Below are 15,946 nucleotides of genomic sequence, written 5' to 3' on the forward strand. Positions count from 1 at the left end.
AATGAAGTTTTGACTTCTATCCTTGTATAGATACATCAAAACATATGTGTAGACAAAGAAATCTTATCAGAACCATGAATAATCAGTTAAAAAAAAAAAAAACGACAAAAAAATCCTCTCTGCTCAACCCGAGTCCTTTTTATCTGTTAGAAGAGGAATATTCAGTAAAAATACCATGCTGTGACACATCAGTTCTATATGTAGTCACTTGTCCAGAAGTGGTCTTCCATTTGCAGGTCGTCTGGGAATTTTCTATTGATCTTTCACTCTGTGTACTTATTCTTTGGCCATCCCTAAAGTCTGCACCTCCTGTCGGTAACATTGAGTGACTGACGATGAAAAAGTTCATCATGTTCAGTCTATCGCACTTTCCGGCTGCTTCTCCTGATCTAAAAGAATTCAAAAATACAGAAGGAATCATTTTGATTAAAGAACGGCAAGAAACCCTCTTGATTCCATGACAGAAACATTTGTTTTGAGTTGTTTTCTCAACAAAAGATGTTTTATAAATTATTTGTTATAACTCTATCGTTGAGAGCACGTCATCTGTAAGAAGTCCCAAAAGAATTGTTTGTATTAATCTTGTATATATTGTGATCCATCTATTCTCAGGACTCAGAAGAGACTCTGTAGAGAACTTGGCCTGAGAGCAGGGAGAGGCACTGGAGATTAGGTTAGGACTCGTTACAATGAATTAACCTTCCCGCCAAATGATTATTGCTCGCTCCAACCTCTTTTATCCCGTTCAAGTGTCAATTTGTACAAACCATGGCCATATAGAAGCCTCTTCCTTCATGGCGCATTTCCAGTTCCATGTTTTTCTGTGACCAAATGCATAACTTTGTTTTTATCTACATTAAATCCCATTTACAAGTATAGGTTTACAGGAGAATACAATACTGTTTCTTTCTTTCTTTTTTTTGTGTTTTTTAAATAGAAAATAGCTTTTATTTTTGTTACAGATGATCAAATATTAGTTACCCACAAAAAAAATGCCATGGACTTTAATAATGTTAGAAAAAACTTATTAAAAAATACTTAAAGAATTGATAAAGTGATCATTACTGGTAATGTTCATTCGAAAACAATTAGTCTGTTTTCTTTTTGGACAAATACAACATTTTGAAGGTGTAATAGTAACTTAATAGTTGATTAGAGTGTGCGTGGAGTGTATAAAGCAAGTGCAACATTTGTCAACGTTGTAACTCATTCTATTACTTATGTAAAAAAAGTGAACAAACAAAATCTCCAATCTAATAAATGAACATGTGTTTAATTATTCTGTAGCTGAAATCTAAATGCAAATACCTCTGAACGGCTAATACATATTGGCCGGTATGGCAGGAGAAGATTAGCGCTTGTAATTGAGATAACACCATAGCGTTGGAAACATTGAAGGAGGATTATTAAAAAGTACGGCACGATTTAATGGTGACCCACAACAGTAACATTTTCTCCAGAAGCTCCACTTTAATTAATGAACATTTTAATTGCCTTGTAAAAAAACAAACAGATTTATCGATTGACTATATAACCATGTCCGTAACGAGAATAATTCCTGGATCTGTTTCCTGTTTAATAATGTTTAATATTTTGATATAAATGCATTCTTTTTTAACATTATGTTAATGGTACTAGAAGTGGCAGTCAGGTAATTTCTAAAGCTGATGATGGTTATGCTGATTTCGGTAAATATAAATATATTACCATAAAACACCATTTACAGCACAGGCAAAATATGGTAGATGTGGGACGGATTTTTTTTATTGAAGGCCCGAGGTCAGTGGTTTTCTGTGAAGAAAAATTAAAAAAGTGCCAAAGTGCCGTAAGGCCACAGTGGACACCAGGTCCCCTTCTTCATTTTCTCCGGGGGTTGCACTCCCGAAGGATATACGGCCCCTTCCTTCCCTCCCCAGCCATAAGGAGGGCCGGATCTTCTTGGTCCCTCCCCGCAAGGGTTGGGACCACTGAAATACTCGTTTAGAGGAGGGGGTGCTCAGAAGAGCTATCTAACTCCCCTCCTCACCAGAAAAACCGGACCTTTTTAGGGGATCCCGCTCCGCCATGGCTTTTCAGCGTATCAAAATTTGTGTACTGTGTCCGTCCGTTTCTGCTTCCAGTTAACAAAAGAAAAAACAGTGCAAATCGTGTGGAACAAAAACGATATACTATTGATCTTAGGCAAAAGGCCGATGTGGGGCAGGTGGTTGTCCACATCCACTTTCATATCTGGGAACTCCATGGATTTTCCATGGAGGCACCTCGTATGTTCCACATATTTCCAAACAAGTTCCACCCTCTTCCTGTTGGTTCCTCCCCTTTCTCTACCTCCAGCTGGTGATTAGCCACACCTGAACAGATCTAGCTCCGCCCATTCAAGCTTCTAAATAAAAAGACAAAGGGACACCTCTGAGTGAGGAGCCCAAGGAAGGCGGACATTTTTTTTCTTGCAACTCTCTTAAAACATGACATCTCCGAGGTCCTACTATTTATTTTTTTTGAGTATCAGTATTTTCATGACTTCGCTTGTTAAATTTTTGCTTCATTCTCGCTGGTAGAAGAATCACGTTGCTTTTTAAAGACCCGTTTTGTTTAATTGTGACGGGGTATTCCAATCATAAAGCTTTTTTTTTAAAGCGTGTAATCTTTTATTGCCCCTGGCTGTTTTTTTTTGTGACGAAAGCTTAGAGATAAAAATGGCATGAAATACAGAATGATTTTCCCTGTGATTAATGACAACGCTAAGCATAAATATATTCTCCCATCCTCTGTTTTGGGATTAAATCATGTTGCTGTCTGGGAGACCAGTCATTAACTCCCACATATTGAGAAATGATTTAAAACATTCTGACATTGGAAACATTGCTTCCATAACAATTTGTGAGCATGCTTTGGAATACAATCGGCACTGTACTCGGAGGATTGATGCGCCTGTAATTTGTTTGGTTTATTAAAGGGCCTTTTTCATGAGCACTTCATTACGAGTGTGCTACACTATAGATGGATAGCATGAGAGCCCCGAGAAGGATTTGGCCCTCTCGATGTCTGTGGCTACACAGGTACGTTTCCAATAAACCCTGATACATTTTTCCTTACATATCTGTACATCTCACAAATGAAACAAGTGTTTTTATGAGACACGGGCCGTTGGCACTAGGAGGTGTATAGATTACATAGCTGCATAATACAGATTGTGGAAAAGACACAAGTTCATCAAATTAACAAAATTCATACACATATATAGGAACTTCTGAGCTCCGGCTCCCCGGAGCCTTCCCTTTGCGGGACGCGGCCAGGACTGCCCGCTGACATCAGTGAGCAAACCCGCTGACATCAGTGGGTGTTCTCTATGATGTCAGGGGCGTTCCCGCTGATGTCAGTGGGAGTTCCCACTGACATCGAGGCAAACATCCCCATTCCGTGCAGACAGGACCCTAGACAGGTCTGACTTTGCAGAGTTCTGATGATTAAACATCCCAAGTCTCTAAAACAATAGACAAAAACAAATACATTCTATGTCATATGGTTACTATGCAGACAGCTAAAACGGCAAACTTAGCAGCAGATGAATTAAAGGTAGTCTTCTTTATTGGAATCACACACATCACAACTGATATCGGGCTCCACTTAAAAAAGAAGAAAGAGGCTTTAAATGTCTTCGATTCCATTGTGTAGGGAGAAGAAACTGCATCAAGCATTCACTGGGGTCTAGTTACTAAAGTGTGGTAACCATTATCACGTCTAATAGCTGTTTAAGTGAGTTCCCTTAATATTGCACACTAGCGCATCGAGCTAATTCAATTGAAAAATTATTAAATAAAACAGATATAATCACCCGGCTGGCTCAGCATAGAGACAGAGTAAGAGATTTTATCTTTTCGGTGATGGAAAGTTTGCAATATATTGTGGTGCAAATATTGCTCTCAACTTCTGTTATGCAGAGATGTCCGTTTTCCCATTTGTCTGTCTAAAAAGAGACACATTTATTCTGTAGGTTATCTTTTGCGTGCTGCTGCATGTAGATCTACACCCTAAAAAACCTAAAGAACAGATTTTTATTTGTTTTTGTTTTTTGCAGTTGGCTGGTAACCAATTAAAATGTTTTTTAATTGATGCAAGAAACAGAAAGCAGGGGGATGTTTTTGATTGGTGCTCAAGTGTCCCATGGCCTACAGCTATAGGTGGAAGATCTTGCGTTGGCTCTGACCCGACACGTAGCTCAGCTCTGGCTCATATAAGTAGGAGTAGTAGAAGTTGGAGCCGACTCCGGTTCCTCCTCTCCCAAACTATTTTTTGTCCTTATGAGTGTCCAAAATACAGACATTTACAAGGAGTTTCTTTGTGTTCCAAGTGAGGTCTTCTTTTCTGGTGCAGGTCAAACGTCTTAAAAAGCTGGCATGTTGTGATTCTAAAGCTATAGAGAGTCCTGTCTTTTTGTATATGAAAGATCCAAAAACAGCGCCGTCCAACTGTCTCCTCTGCCCCCCTTTGCTACTTTTTTTTCCAAATAATTTTTCTACACCCCTTCTTTAGTTTGATAACCTTATTTTTGGTGTCTGTCTCCGCTGCCTTACCTCGTCTCTTTCTTCTCGTCTCTCTCCCTTCTCTCCTCTACGATATCAATTGAACTGCCATGATGTGATTTTTTTTAAAGGCTGGAACACTTAGTAAGATCGTTCTTTGCTAAAAGTAGTAGCTAGCAGATCATTGTAAATATTTTGTCATCTCCTGGGAGATGTATTCAAACTTTCACTGTGATTTGATCTGTTTAGATGTAGGAGTAAAATTCAGACTTACAAAAAGTAAGAACTGTCTTAAAATGATTTCTTTTACATGTTTCCTATTCTATTTAAATACTGTCTATGATTTTCTTAGCAGAGATGTATCTGAAGGCTTGATACGTTTTGGTAATAAGTAACCATGGTGTCATTGTGTGAAACCTGAAACAGAACATATGATTGAAGCTATAACATCAGCCATCTTTCTACATTAATGTCATATGATTCCTTCCTATTAAACAGGCTTATACTCATTCCTCACCTTGTTAGTTGTTTTACGATTAACCACAGATTAAGAAGCATTATTCAACTGGAGCAGGGCTGGCTTTCAGCAGGTTCTTTCCACATTGACAACCTGGTTCTGTTTTGGGACATCCTAGCATTATGGAGACCATGGGACATCAGCAAGCAAGTAGGATGCTTAGACTGAGGGCAGTCTAGAACCAAAATGCAAGAACAAATTTACTCTGCATGAGAACACCAATAACCATAGACATACATTTTTATCTGTACATTATATCAGTGAGATGTAGTCAGTATCCCTCTAAACATAGGGGAGCAAAGAGGACCATGTCTGAACTCACTGTTACACTTGGAGAGAACGCCAAGGGATCCCCAAAGGGAGAATATATATATATATATATATATATATATATATAAAGAGATGTGAGACCAGCTCATATTGTGACTTTAAACTAGGACATTTTTAAGTAAAGAGGCTGACGGTACAGCGTGACACCACCATGATTCTAGAATTATCCTTAGAACAGGCCAGAATCTTGAAACAAGAGCAGACAATACTCTATGTGGGCTTCAACAACAACAACAAAATATTGTTCTTACTAAATCAAGGTAAAATGTTCTCGGCTGAAAAGTACCTGGCGGTTATTTCCACTTTAGAAGTTTCATTTGTCGTGAAGAATGTTTATGACGTAGTTATTGTCATTAATTCCAATACAGCTCATGCAGCACTTAGGATATAATAACCACTCTTTTACGTCTGATATCACATCTAATCTCTTCTGTTTTTTCTAGATTCGATGGATGATAGACTATCTGATCATTATTATGGTCTGGTATATAAAATGTGCGAATTTTAAAGGAATATAAACAAAAAAAAGACAGAATATAGAGCTTTATATATTTAACTTTTTTTATTCATTAAAATCCACATGGCCCCAACGCATGTTGCTTGTGTTAAGTACAGAGAAAAGAATAACACTCTTTCCTGTAAAACCCTGGAAATTACACACAAACAGTATACATTGTTTGCTTCCACGACAATATCTCACAACAGCGACAAAGCCACCGGCAGCATAGCCGTTCATTATTTTTGTGAATACTTTGAAACCCATTTCCTGGAAACATTTAGCCGCTTCACACTGTTATCCTTTGGGGGGGCACAAACTGGAGGCTCCCCCATTGAGAAAATATTATGCTTGTTTGTACCGCAAGAAAGACATTGCTTTCATCAGAATGAACCACTTTCAGGGAGAGCGTAACGACTATAACATGTAGCTTTAATTAACAAGATAGGCACTTTCGCTGCATAATTCTGTTTTCACACTCTGCGGTACGTTAGAAATGCAAGCAGGACGCTGATCAATGGTTCTTTTTAAAGCTAGCGATGCATTATAGCATCACATTATAGATGCATTCTCTTACCAAGAAATATTTCTGCAAGAAAAAGAGAAAACGTTAACCAAAAACTTTATGGGTCCCTATTATACAGTTTCATTGGGCCAGGGTTAATACTGATTTTTTTTTTTACCTAATTGACTTCAACCACAAACAGCCAGCAAACCTAGAAGGCATCCCCGGAATCAGAACCCTCCTTCCTTGTTTTGTCAAATGTGAGATCACTCATGATGAAACTATCCAGAACCCACATTTGCTGCCATGTTATACTGAATGTATACTTCATCAGTCTTTGGAAGTTTTGATAAATCTTCAAACAGAATACCCATTGTTGCTTGTCTGGTTCTCAGGACCACACACACAAGTACGCATTCATGCTCACACACAAGTGCACATCCATGCTGACACACTTAGACATTCATGCTCACATACATACATACATATATACATACATAGCCACAAGCACTGAAATACCTTTATACTGTACCTCTATCATCTCCAACGTCTGTGTATATATTCACCAACACTAATTTCCCTTCCACAAACTGTTGTTAAGGCGAGTCCTGTTGATTCTTTTAACAGGCAGACAAACTTTGCAGAGAGTTCCATAGCGCCCATGGAAAAGAAGCATACTTTAGTCTAGGATTAAAAGGCTAAAGGTGGTTGTAAAAGGTAATTTCAATTACAAGTTTATTGTCCATCTTGGATCCTATTGCTATTTTGCGGCTACCTGTAACTCTGTGTCACGCACTCTACCAGTACCTAGAAAGACGGAAAATGTTAAACCTTTTTTTAAAGTCCCTGGAGCCTGCTATAAAGAACTCAAAATTATTCTCTTTTTGTACATTAGGTGCTATATATAAACATGTTTATTTTGAACAGTAGTCAAAAGGGGCTGTTGAGGGGCACATTGTGAGCATTAAGTAGCTACCCTTTGAGTTAAACAAAGAAGCGAGCCCTGAGTATTGTAACAAAAGTATTTTAAAAGCCATGCTAGAGTGATAACTCTTTGTATGAGCGGCTTTATGCCAATGTTCACATTCATCATCCTATCACAGGGGACCTTCAGAGCTGGACGCAGAGTTATGAAGAACTTTCTGTACTCTGCATTTGCTCCCTCCTGACTTCCATACCTGGTAACTTTTTGAAGGAGCTGACCCTGAGACTCCTCTAATATTAACCCCTTAATAGCACACCACAGAGAATCAATTCTATATGATAGTAGTAGCAACCAGATTATTCTAATAACAGGATTTTTGAAAACCACTCTCAGGTCATGAAGGTTTTCTGAGTTAATTCACATCTATTAAAGCGTGTGTCAAATCATGCTAAATCTCACTCCATTAATAGTTTTTCGAGAATGCTTAAAAGACGATTCTAATCGCTTATGCAGCCTGGACAAGAGAAACTAATGATTATCTCCATGCGCTCAGGTCCATTTTGACCCTTTCTGCATGCAGATTGGTGTATAAGCTTTCTCTTGCAGTTGGAACATTAGACTTCTGTTTCATCTACTTGCCCCCTCGCCTGCATCTCCAGAAAGCAGGAAGCATACTCACGTACACTTCCACTCAAGTCAGTGGGAAGAGTGATAGCCAATCACATGTATCCTAGATGAACAATGATTTTATCAAAAGGTAACAAAGTTAAATAAAAAGCCATGGTAAAAGCCCCTATCCCATGGCTATGTCTCTAACCGGTCTTCTTAAACAAATGGTGACTGTAGTGACAAATTGTTTAAAATGTTGGGATGGATGTGCTTGTGAATATTTCACGCCCTTCAAACAGAAGAATGTTCTCGAGGGTCTTGATGGCCCTTTACCTGGCTTCGAGGCCACTTTATCATACCGAACAAAATGAAAATCCCATTCTAAATTAATTGTATTCATTTGCCTAAACCTGCCTCCTCTGCAACAGAAAAATGTATATTGATTTTTGGCATTGTTTTCTTTCACAGAAACAATAAGACTAAACAAAAATTAACATAAAAGCTTCACTAAATTACAACAATAAAAATAAATGACATATTTTTGTCTGTTTAGAATTTGGATTTTTTTATTAATTTTTTTGTAATAATTTTTAATGAAGATGTATATATTTTGGTATGGATTCCTGAGAACAGTTTCCATATGGGGGAGTAAGGAAGAGGTTCCACAGAGTTGCCAGAGGTTAATTCTTGTTGGCTTTTGTCGGCCCACACCCTTTAATTCCAGGTTGTTAGGCATTGGGATATCAAAGTTTGTGCAACCCTAACCAAAGGTGACCACTCATAATACAGGTCTCAGCGAGGGTTATTTTAAAAGCATATATTAATTGTAATTATTAAAATTTTTAGGCCCCTATCCAATATTGGGATCTCTAGATGGTTTCTAAAATTAGGAGAAGACAAAAACCAAATCTTTAGAGACTGACCACTAAGCCAATCTCTCGATCTGATAAAGACTTTGCTTAAACTTCTACAATGAAGCAAAGCATGAGTAAAGAACTTCAAGTTTAAAAACTCTTTAGTGGCTGTTTAATGTGTGTTTCCATTTCACATTCTGTGGTGAGAGGCTGAAGATTAAGCGTTCTGATTATTATCTGGCTGACTTCCCTGCGGTTGTTGCATGTTTTAAACGTCTGATGTCCTTCTGAGCCATGATCAGTATTCAAGTGCCGTGAGGAAAGACATTTATGATTAGAAGAGATTTAACAAGTCATCTGTGGCTGCCTTAATACCCGATAAAAATGGTCACCACTAAAACGTCAGTCCCGTCGGTCCAGCCAAACTTCAATGTTCTTCTCGAGACCTGTGGCGGGGGTTCCAAATGTCTCCTGATCCTATCTAAGGCTGTTAAGGGTTGTATAAAAAGTTGCACCACCTCTTTACAAACTTTGAGGGAGTTTCAATACCCTCTTGTTACTTGTATTTTACTTCTTCTTTATTAGATAACCGTCCTTTAATCTCCACCTAATTCACAGTTGCAGTGATCTGCAAGGAATATGCACGACTTTTATGATGTTTGCTGTGTACCATGGCAAGGCTCCCAAAACCTCCAGTCTCCGTGCTGTAGCGAAGGTTGCCTAGTGGTTAATCTGCTTAATCTCAAATCAGGGAAAAATTAGTTGCGGAACAAAACACAAATAAAACAGAATTAATCTTTGTCCTTCCAGTTCACTGGCGAATGTCCACAGTGGCCTGACTAACAGCACGGGAGCAAAGCTTTTCAAGAACAACGACCCTTTGCAACCCTTACTCGCAACGTGAACCTTGCAACCTGCAGGATCCAACAAGGATTTTACCTGTCAGACCAGCTCCCTTGGAGAGGTTGAACTTCAGTTTCCCTGAGCATCAAGCAGGCTGCATGCAGATGACGCTCATTACCCTTGGACAGGATTAACCCCCCTCTAACTTTCACTTCCATCAACTCTTTTGTTTGTATGGTTTACCATGAGGACGTATAACAAAGTGCATAAAGCCAGCCCTCCTGCACAAAGAAGAAAAAAAGTTTCCGCTCGGATTGTAAAAAGTCATGATCTGAGATGTTAGAACTTTCTTTCAGATCTTTTCTCGTTGTCCGGGTTCTTGTGCCTGACCAGTTTTACGCAGTTCCGAAGAGAACCAACCCTTATAATTGAAGATGTGGTTGATATAGAAATTTAGCTTTAGTTATGAAAAAAAATTTCAGCTCTAATGATGAACGTTTTCTTGAACGTATAATGCTACAAGTGGTTATTATTCCATGGTAATTGTTCTGCAGTTTTATGATAATTGTGTTTGATTTTATGGACATGCAATGCAACCCAACCGTAATATATACAGTCCTCAGTGGTCATAGTATAAGGGGTCTCTCTTCCGCTTCACTATTATATATGTAAGATGTGAGTGGGACTTTTCCACCCCTTTTCCAGCTTTGTTGCTTATTTTGTTATTACCTGTCCAAGTGGTCATATGTTGGGATGTTCTTGGTCACAGCTTCTCTGCTTTGTTAGCTGAACATACACCTTAAAGATTGTTTGGGGAACCAAAAGCTGTTGATGTCAAAGTGGGGGATCAGGGTAACATTGTGTATGCATCTGCCTACTTGTGTTCATTTGGTTGTTGCTATATAAACTTAGAGGCCTACACTTTTAGGGCACATCCAGTGGGTGCTTAAGCTGCAGGTCTACTTATGAGTTGGAGAATCTACCATGAGAGCATCCAATTTATTTGGTGTACATTTTAGGGCCATAATGGGCACCATATCCCCCAGTCTTCATCTTCTGATGTCACACTACTCGAAGGCAAATGCGACCCTTTGCATAACTCCTTCGACTGAAGGTCTGGAGCAGGGCTTAATCCTCTTGGTCCTTCCCTGCAGAAAAGGACCATGAGTCGACTAGGGAAGGTCATGTCTGAGGGTACTTTGTCTCCCCGACAAAACAAAGACGAAACAAAACAACCTCAGGGCTTGTATGCTTCCTTTTTGGTTTTTATCACTATTTATTGACAACTTTAGGTTGAACACAATGTAGATTACTAAAAAACACTTTTATCTGAATGTCAAAATATATACATTGATATAAATTTATATAAAATAATAATGATACGTGTATTTTATGACATAAATACCCTTTCATTAAAAAATACACTCTTAAGACTTAATTTATGTGTTATAACAATATCAGGAAAAAGCCTCGCAGACTTTCAGTGCTGAGTAATATTAATCCCAGTCTTACGACTCTGAAACTGAAGGGGAATATTTTCGTTGCTATCATCAGACACCCAGAGGGCTGAAAGTGAAATCGCTGCATGTTAATCCTTCATTTTCAAAGCAGAATAGCTCAGTGACCCTTTGATCGTTGTTAAGGGTGAAACGGCCAAAGCACAAGGGAGATAACCACGGGGACTGCGAAGAAGAAAGTAGATGAAAAACATAGCGGGATCATTGGCAAACCTATAAAGGACAAATCTAATAAGATACGGAGAAGAGAAAGTGGAATAAACCAGCGGCAGCAGCGGAGTGATAATTGTCATGTACTCAGCTTTAAAGGTGCAGGTGGCAGAGTACACTCAGTGCAGTGTCATGAGCAGGGCCACCATCAAGAATTTGGGGCCAGATGAGCTGAGTAGGCCCAACTTTCAACATTTCCTAGTCCCCTATTCCCATTTTCTTGTCCCCTTAGTATACCCGCCTCGCCTTCTTGTGTCCAGATCCCACTGCTGTCTTTTCCCCCACAGTGCCCATACACCCCTGCTTTCTCCCAGTGTCCAGTGTCGTATTTGCCCCCTAGTGTCCATCCCACTGTGCCCTTCCCTCATATGCCAATATCTTCCTGTCCCCCTCGGTATACCCCTCTGTGCCAACCTTTCATGCTTGCTGCAGGTTGGGTCCGTACAGCTGTATCGGATGTACCCCCGATGGCGGCACTGGTCATTACTAGAATATTGACCAACTTTACTTACATTGCAGTTTCCACGTGGGCTTCTCACACCGCTGTGCAGCTGAACACCATGAGGTGGCTCTTCAGGTAAGGTGGGTGGTGGCTCACCTTCTCCAACCTCTGGCTCCAACTCTCCCTGCCTCTAGCCACGCACCCCAACACAAATGTCCTAAATTGGGAACCTGATATGTTGGGGGGGGTATTTAGTGTATGGTACTTTTTTGGGGAAAAGTCCTCTAAGTCTCAAAGACTTGATGAGGACCATTAGTAAACTTTCACAAATGATTTCCTTGTATACTAAATATATGTCAATTTCGGTTGCTGTAGCAATTGCTCTTCATTTATAACTTTGCCCCAGACCTACTCTTTACAAATATTAAAATAATTTTATCTTATGTCATATTTTTTTCAATATGGAACATGACAATTTAAATACACTTCTACAAGTTATCTCGGTAGCATAAATAAAGCCACACGATCTCCTGACGACTCTCTAAATCAAAGCAGTTAGGGCTATATTAATTCCTTAAAACTAATCAGTGCATAATTAAAGGCATTTAAATAATCACTGAATTAATTAATTAAATGCAGTGCAATTATTTATAGAATAAGACATCTTATTTCCAGGGGGTATAGTCAGGCTTGAGTGCTATGAAAATTATAATGACATACACTCTGTGGAACAAATGCCCCCTTAACAGAACTCATTCTGTGACAGAGATCTCCGGAATATAATATTAATTCTAGGCAGGGGCGTAACTAGAAACCACTTGGCACTGGAGCAAAAATTGCCCTGGGCCCCCCTACTTCAACAGCTAATCTGTGCCATCATTGCCCCCACACAACTGGTCTGTGCCTTCTTTGCCCCTAACCCCCCCCGTCCAACATGCAACATATGTAAACACACTTACACAAATTAGACACACTTACTCATACTGACACTCCATCGCAACCCACTTACGCATTCATGCTCACACACACACACAAAATTACACATCCATACTCACACACGCACAAAATTACACATCAATGCTCACACACACACACACAAAATTACACATCCATGCTCACACACACAAGTACACATACTTCTCCTACAAAAGGATCTGAGTTAGCCCTCTATAGTTAATTTGGGAAGAATTTCACATTCAATTCACTTATGCATTATGTAGCCCCAGCCCTTTTGGGAGTAGCTCACTGGGGTTGGCCCATAAAAATGTATAAAACTGGATTTTGTACCGTATAGGCATTTATATGGTTTACATCACATAGGAGCTGCATAACATTATATCCATTAAATGGCTTGTTTTCAAAAGTTCTGTTGCGTGGACACATGCATTCAGCGAGACTAAACCAAGACAGGGGCTCCGTAAGCTTCTCATGTATATCCTATGAAGTTTGGTGCTTCTGTATCCGCACCACACCTGCTCAACAAATCATTCTCTGCCTTCCTTCCTAGCTTTTATATTTTTTTGGGAGATTCACTTTCCTCTCTCCCCCTTGGGTTCCATCATTCCATCTTCTCCCTTTGTATTGCTCCTTTTTCCCTATCTGCTATAAGGTAGATAAAAGATGCATTTTTCTCCTCTGGGTCTGGCAGCCGCAATGTAATCATCTGAGCACGACAAACCAATTTATAAGGAGAGGACAGTGGAGATAGAGCTCTTGAAATATGGTCGCGCTTTTGTGTCCCTGGCGTTTTCTGCTTAAAGATATCTCGTCCCTCCGCGCTTGTCATTCACCGTCTGTCTGAGGTTTGACAGAGACAGCCCAGGAGCCACAAAGTGAAATAATTCGGAAGCACTTTCGAAAATGAAAGTATGGACTTGGATCTTAAACTCTATAACAACGAGTAGTGCTTTTTTATGGTTTGGAGCTGTTGATAGTTTTGCTATAGTTTGGTATAACAAAGATATCTAAAAATACATTGAGCAATGATGAAAGTTCTTGGAAGTGGGCAGAATTACGGGAGATCAATTAGAAAACTGATTAGCAGGACACAATGTAACTAAACTAAACATCACAAGGTGTTTTGTCCAAGAAATGCCCCATCTCCTTCCAAACTATTCCAAACTCCATTGAACTTGGCTACTCTTAACCCGGCACTATTACTTTATGGTTGAACTCATACTAACTTCCTACAGTGGACACTGGATCCCAATTCTTCCACTTTGGAGGTTGCACATCCCACATGGGGATATGCAGTCCCTTCCTTCCCTCCTTGGCCATCCCTCATTGCCAGGGACCAACACTGGCAAGGAGAACCACCGATGTCTTCAAGGAGGAGTAGCGGCCAAAAGACATACCCCCCCACCCACTAAAAGACAAAACTTCAGTTCCATTGCAGCATTTCCAGTGCCAAAACCAAAGGCACAAATCCATATGAAAACATACGTGCACAAAACATCAAAAACGTGTCTTCCAGAAAAAACGAGTGGTGCTCTGAACTGATTTCCACTTGAGAAAAGATAGGAAATGTTTTAGCCTATCCCCTACTAATAAAATTCACTAAAGGCTTGTGTTTTAACAAAGTTTGATGGTTGTAATTACGCCCCATGTTACCGACAATTAGGCGGAATATCTCTTCCTAGTCATCGATTCCATGCCCCATGCATTTTACAATTAGCAGGGATGCTCAGAAGGTTCTTGGAGCATTGTCAGGTTATGTATACATCTAAAGGTTGATGATCCTCTTCGAAACCCAAAGATTTTGATTTAGTTAACGCCTTATTATGCCCAAAATGTACATTTTGAGAAGTTTCCTCATCCCTTCAAACAAATATGGATAAGATGGATGTCTACAGGAAGAAAAAGGACCTTGGTGCTGATTTTGTCTCCTATTAGTTCAACGTTCGTCTTCCGTAAAGTCGTATTGACAATGCTTTCCTTGACTTGGGGCAAAAGTAATCAGTTCGTACCTAGGAGGTACATTATAAGGAAGTAAAGGGTTTATTTGTACAAGTAAGTAGAATTTATACCCTTCCCAGCCATGGCAAAGATCAATGGCTTAGTCAATCGTAAACTAATAACATATATATTCTTTATTGTCCTGTCTTGTCATGGTCAGATCTGCCTTTCCAATGGCGGTGTTATATCTTGCAATAAATACAATTCTATGGTAAAAGTAATATGATAAAGAAACAAAAAATCTATATGATAAAACATTGCAATAGCATTTCTACGTACAATCGCTACCGGTACGAGAACATAAGTCTTTGAAGAGCAGGGTAGAAAGCAAACCCTCTCGGTCCTGTTCTAAATTATTTGTCAGAGCCCAAACCGGGGTTGGGAAGAAGAGACATAAAACATGTAGCGGGGAAAATGAACTTCAGGCTGTGCTGGTGGGTATGCAGAATATTAATATATTTAAATGCTGCATATTTTCTTTTCTTTTTTAATGCTTTTAAAACAATGAAACAATCAAATAAATAAATAAATATGAATGATGGAAATTTGTAGAATGGTGAAATAAGACACATTATGTTGCAGAAGCTTATATGAGTTTGTCTTTTGACTTGTGATGCAATGGTTAAATAAATCACAATTAAAAGGGAGACAATAATATTGGGTTTTTCAGTTTGTAGGCACGTTATAGAAGACATTTAAATCAATCATTTCCTAATAATTATAGACCCAGAGTCATTTTTCATTGGACATTAAGAGTGGCGGCTCTATTTCCACTAGTTGCTGGGTATCAAAGCTATTATTAAAGCTGCTGTCCCATCTACTCTATTGACTTTAACATTTTTGTAACGAAAGAAAAAACTAATTGTTTACTTGTCTTAAATTTCGCCTTGTTCATCATTTTTCTTGGGAACACTGAATAGACATGTGACACAAAAGCACTCACTGAGGTTGTTGCTACTATCAAAACGGAAAAGGTTTCTTTCTTAGTATAGCAAAAATATTTTTTTTATTGCGTAACAATAAAAAATAATTACTTGGTTTATATACTTATATATCATATATATGTATTAATATTATATATATATATATATATATATATATATATATATATATATATACAGTATATATACTTATACATATGATGGAAATTACCCATATAACATTTTTCGATAGTGCCTTAAAAAAAACAAAAGGAATCCTTAACCATAAAATGTTATGAA

The sequence above is a fragment of the Spea bombifrons genome, chromosome 7 (genome assembly GCF_027358695.1).
Source record: "Spea bombifrons isolate aSpeBom1 chromosome 7, aSpeBom1.2.pri, whole genome shotgun sequence".
In the NCBI taxonomy this organism is placed as follows: Eukaryota; Metazoa; Chordata; class Amphibia; order Anura; family Pelobatidae; genus Spea; species Spea bombifrons.